Genomic DNA, 6,090 nt, shown 5'->3' with positions numbered 1-6,090 from the left:
AGCTTCCATTTAAAGAGCTTTGAAGGTCATGACCCTTAAGGTTCCACTAGAAGCTAACTTTGTGCATTATGGTAACATGGGGCGCCTTCGCCACGTTTTTGTTCAAAATGTTCTCATACCAACACCGTTAAAGTTTTTTCAAATATTATTTTTGGTACAAATATAAGCATATCTTGGCTATAAGTTTTGATATATAAATGGTTATAATTTTGTTTTTAAAATATTATTTTTGAGAATTTACCAAATGTCTAAAAAGTGGCGAAGCCTCCCCACCCATGGGGCAGCTTTGCAACGATATTGAACATTCTCCAATGGACTCTAAAACTGTAATTTACCATACTTCTTCCTTAAACATCAACATTATGGAAAAAAGGAACATGTTTTCTATTGAATAATCAAATTTGATTTTAAAATTCACGAAAAGTAACCGATTCTACCGGTTAATTGAAGTAGGTACCTTGAAGTTAGGTACAAAAAACATAATATAACTAAAACAAGATACGTTTAGGATAATATTTGATTTTATCTTCACATTATAGTGTGGTATATGTATGGTATAAAGAATTTAAGTTAAACACGACAAATTTCTAACATTAATCCACCACGTCCCTATCATGGCGTAGGCGCCCCACCCCTTACATATTTCATAATATCAATATATTGACATTTGCAACTGCATTTTTCATGCGAATTATTGGGATTTATATTCTTCAGTAGTTGTTTTCTAACGGCATAAAATGTGTTTTTGATATCACCAAAGGTAAAGAAAATATCACAAAAAATACCCGCCATAAATATTTTTCCCAATACCCTGAAAACACAAAACAGCGTGCGTCCGCTATCATACCTATGACACAACAGCCAACTTTTGGGAGATGATAGATCTTCATCAAACTCACAATTTTGCCTTTAACGGATTTTTTGTAGCACTTGTATTTTGCGAGAAAATCGGCACTGGCGTAGCCGCCCCAGTGACGAAGGCGCCCCATGTTACCATATTAAGCTGGTCATTGACAATTTAAGGACATTATATCCGTTGCTTGCTGTCTTCCTATAAAATATAAAACCATTCTATAAAGCATCTATTATATCACTTCCAATAGAAAAAAACGATTAAACAATTTTCGTCTAATTTTAAAACCTTTGCTCTTGCATGGCTCTTTAGAACCTTTTTAAACGCCCGACCAGGATAATTAAAACAAAACAAAAATTATAAATTTCTAGAATCGTTATATGACTAGACATGCATAGGACAAACAACTCCCAAGGACATTGTTTTCGGTTGAAATATGATATGGGTATGCACACAAGGCAGTTGACCTTTTCAGTCAAAATAGCAAAACAAAAAAGCATTTTCTTTGTGGCCTTTACGCTTCAATGTTCTACGGCACAAATTGCTAATGTCCGTCCATCGTCTATGCTCAGTTGTGCATGTCTCTGACACCTTTTTATGCAGTTGATAATATTTAATATCCTCTTAGATTAGAATATTATCACGTCCATTCGAAGGGATTTTAAAATGTTCATCCTTTAGCAAAAAAAAAAAATAAATAAAAAAACACTGTCACTGTCTACCCAAATAAAATTCCCTTTAATCTAACACGTCTTTGAAAGAAATGTAAACAGCCATGCAGAATGTCCTCTCATAGGCAGCTTTAGTTGGATGAAATATTTCCTACGAGCGAATACTGTTTTTTTTTCTGAACAGTAGAGGATTAAACAATTAGGATAGCTACATAATCAATTAAATATTTAGTATGTTTGAGAATGAAAAGCCAATATAGTTCAGTTCTGTGTCAGACGTGCATACGTACGGTCACAAATAGAATACGCATAACAAACGTAAAAAAACTGTGTGCTTAACTACTTACAAACAACCAAACGTCTTTTAGTTTTGTCTTTCGATTCGTCGCGCGGGTTACTTATCGAAGGATAGAACAATTTAAATAAAAATGCCCCGAGGGGCAAAAACTCGACACAAAGGCAATTCACCCTTCAAAAGGGCTAAAATGCCGTCGAGATATATCTCCATGAGTTCTACTGGAGCAACTTCGTCTTCTTACAACCGATTTAGCAGCCTATCTAACATGGATACTCTAGAAGAAGAATCAGAAGACAACATTACACCTGTGTTGAAACCTCACAAGCCACCACCAATCGTAACAGATATTAATCTTCCTCTCAAGGAAGTCCAACATATTTTAGGTGACGACTGCATTTATAAACGCATGTCTATTGGAACTAAAATATTCCCCAAAACCGTTGAAAAGTATGATTTCTGCATAAATGCTCTTAAGGAAAATAAAATAGAATTTCACTCCTTTAATTCAAAGGACAATCGTTTATATACAGTTTTTCTATATGGTCTACCAAGAATGAACACAGATGATATACATGCAGAGTTGGAAAATGCAAATCTCCAACCCAAGTCAATAAAAGAAATTCAGACTAAATTCTCTTCAGACAATGACGCCGTATATAAGGTTCAATTTCTAAGAAAAGAATTTAACCCCAAATCTCTTCTTAACATAAAAACGATATGTAAGGTTTACGTCACATGGAAGAAAAATAAACCCAAAAAGAATAACAATCCAACTCAATGTTGGAATTGTTTAATGTACGGGCATGGTGGAGATCACTGCAACCGCAAATCTGTTTGTATGACTTGTGCAAAAGAACATAACACAAATATGTGTCCATTCACAAAAAACAACAAACGACCAGCAATGTTTTCTTGTTTTAATTGCAAGAAGCATGGTTATGAGAAAACCGATCACGCAGCTAATGACATTAACTGTCCTCTGCGTGCCCTCTACTTAGAAATAAGGTCGAAGACAACCAATCGACAACAGAAAAGAGTGATTAATTATCAACAGCGCTCACACAACAACAACAACATATCTTCTGTTTCTCATTTAAACTCTCACGTACCCCAATATGGGTACAGCCAAAACAACGATAACTCTTACGCGAGAGTGTCACGAGAACCGAGTAATGATCTCTTTAGCATAGATCAATTATTTGAAATATTCTCAGCTTCTCTAGAAGAACTGAGCAAATGTACTTCTAAGGTACAACAAATAAATGTAGTGATGTCTCTTTTAAAATATGCTTATGACATTAAATAATAAAGAGAAATTTAAAATTGTTCATTGGAATGCAAACGGATTTACTGCATATCCTCAAACGAAGCAATTTGAAAATTTACTAATGAATATGGACATCCAAATAGCTGCCCTAAACGAAACATTTCTGAAAGAGAATCATAAACCTTACTTTAAAGAGTACCTCCTTCTTCGCAACGACAGAACATCCGGAAATGGTGGAGGAGTTGCCCTATTAATACATAAATCTATTAATTTCAAACAAATTCCTATTTGTAATACATCTCACATAGAAAATTTGTCTGTGGAAGTATACATTAACAATAGAAAAATAATTGTTACTTCAGCGTATGCTCCAAAGTACTTCTCTACATTTGCAAATGACATTAAGATGCTGACTCCAACCAATAAAGACTTTATTCTTCTCGGGGATCTAAATGCAAAGCACGAATCATGGAACTGTCCAAGCCACAACATATCAGGCCAACAACTTAATCAACTTCATCAAACCCGGAACTTTTTCATTTACTATCCAGATGATTATACATTATACCCCCATCGTAGAGAATGTCCACCATCTACTGTTGATATTGTTCTCAGCAATATATCTTTGCCCATTACAGTCGAAACCCTTGGCTATGAGATTCCTTCTGACCACCGACCTATTCTATGCTCAGTGGAATGCTCATCTTTTAGAACAATTCAAAGAAACTTATATGATTACAAAAACTCAAATTGGACAATATTTCGTAACATTGTAGATCATAATATTTCATCGAATATTGTACCACAATTCACTTGTAGTCTTGCAATAGATAATGCAATTAATAAATTTACTGACATCATCACCAATGCAAGAGATATGTGTACACCAACTGTCATCAGTAAAAGAACGAAGTCATTGCCAAATGATGTTCTGACTTATATACGCCAAAGAAGGACCCTCAAAAGAAAGCAGCAACGTACCAATGATAGTCAACAATCATTACTACTGCATCAATCTGTCCAATTTTTGACCAATTTAATCAATAAGAAAATAAACTCGCATAGAAACCAAGAATGGTCTAAACTACTGGAAAGAATGAAACCAGGAGATCGAAAGTTCTGGAAGATCAGCCGCTACCTAAGAGGAAAAGGGAAACAAAACATATCATATCTAGTGGACGGCGATATTAAATTAACAACAGAAGATGACAAATGTGAATTGCTTGCAAATACCTTTTCAAACTCACACAAGCTTACCCTTAATTACACTCATTCTTCGGATATATTGGTCAGTTCCACAGTAAGAAATTTACGATTGGAAAATCCATCAGTAGAAGATATCTCATACATCTCGACAAATGAACTATCCCTAATTCTTTCAAATCTGAAATCATCTAAAGCTCCCGGGTTTGACAAAATACCTAATATTGTTTTGAAAAATCTTCCAGTTAAAGCTGTAGATCACTTGAAACTCATTTTTAATAGCTGTCTGGCCCTAAATTATTTTCCGTCTGCATTTAAAACAGCTAAAGTCATCCCAATTCATAAGCCGAATAAACCAGTCAACAACCCCACCTCGTACAGGCCCATTAGTCTCCTAAGTAATCTTGGAAAAATTTTTGAAAAGGTAATTCATTCCAGAATTGAAACTTTTGCTTTAGACAACAACATCATATCCGATAAACAATTTGGATTTAAAAAGGACCATTGTACCATACACCAAATCAACCGAATAAAAAATAAAATTTTATGTAATAAACAAAGGAGGCGGTCTACTGGATTAATCCTCTTAGACATAGAAAAAGCCTTTGACACTATTTGGCACGATGGCCTCGTATACAAATTAATCTCGTCGAACATGCCAAAATATCTATGTAAAATAGTTGCCAATTTTTTGCTGAATAGAAAATTTGCTGTTGCACTAAGTAATAGTATTTCGAATTTAAAAAGTATTCCAGCTGGCCTTCCGCAAGGTTCGGTTTTATCCCCGATACTTTACTCTATTTTCACCTCTGATTACAAACCGAATTCAAATACAGATGTTGCATATTATGCGGATGATACTGTCTTAATTGTGGAGAGCAAACTCTCAAACGCGTTGATAAAGAAAATGGAGGCGAGCTTAAAGTCCTGCTGCAAGTACTTCAAAAAATGGAAGATTCAAATCAACCATTCAAAAACCCAAAGTATAATATTCCCATACAATAAATCGCCAAAGAGAATCCCCACAAGACAGATAAACTTTGACGGTCATATTATTAATCTGCAAAATGATGTGAAATACCTTGGGGTCATTCTAGATGACAAACTACTTTTTAAAAAACACATCCAGTCAGCGTGCGACAAAGCAATGAAGGCCTTCAGATCCTTGTGGCCTTTTTTAAATAGACGATCATTTTTAAATACTCAAAACAAAAAACTTATTTTCCAATCTGTTATAAGACCAATTCTTTCATATGGATCACCTATATGGTACAAAGCCGCTAAATGTCACATAAAACATATGCAAGTAATCCAAAACAAGTGTTTAAAAATGATCTTTCAAAGACCTTGGCGGTATCCAACATCGCAGTTACACGAAGAAACCGGATATGAATTATATATGGATTACATCAATAGACTGAATGAAAACTATTTTAACAAGATTCACCATTCTCCCTATTCAATAATAAGGGAATGTATTTAATTGTTAACTTTTGTTATAAAGTAAAGTTAAATTATCAAACTGAAAATATTGTTTCTATAAATAATCTATACTTCTCAATATAGTCTATTTATGTACAATAATTTTCAAATCTATGTTTGAACTTAACTCATAATCTTTATAAATAAAGGTTTTTACCCTTTTTGCCTTTTTAAAATGTTTAAATTTATTTAATGCAAATAGAAATCTATTACTTGTTTAAATTGTTGTAATATCTATCAGATAAAAACTCAAAAATGTATATATGTATATAAAGCTATGTATAAGTTAATTTGGAGAAATAAATTTGAAATTGAA

Source organism: Musca autumnalis, unplaced genomic scaffold (genome assembly GCF_047663935.1).
Source record: "Musca autumnalis isolate F117 unplaced genomic scaffold, ASM4766393v1 scaffold_3, whole genome shotgun sequence".
In the NCBI taxonomy this organism is placed as follows: Eukaryota; Metazoa; Arthropoda; class Insecta; order Diptera; family Muscidae; genus Musca; species Musca autumnalis.
The sequence above is the reverse complement of the archived record's forward strand: the minus strand, read 5'-3'. Positions refer to the sequence as shown.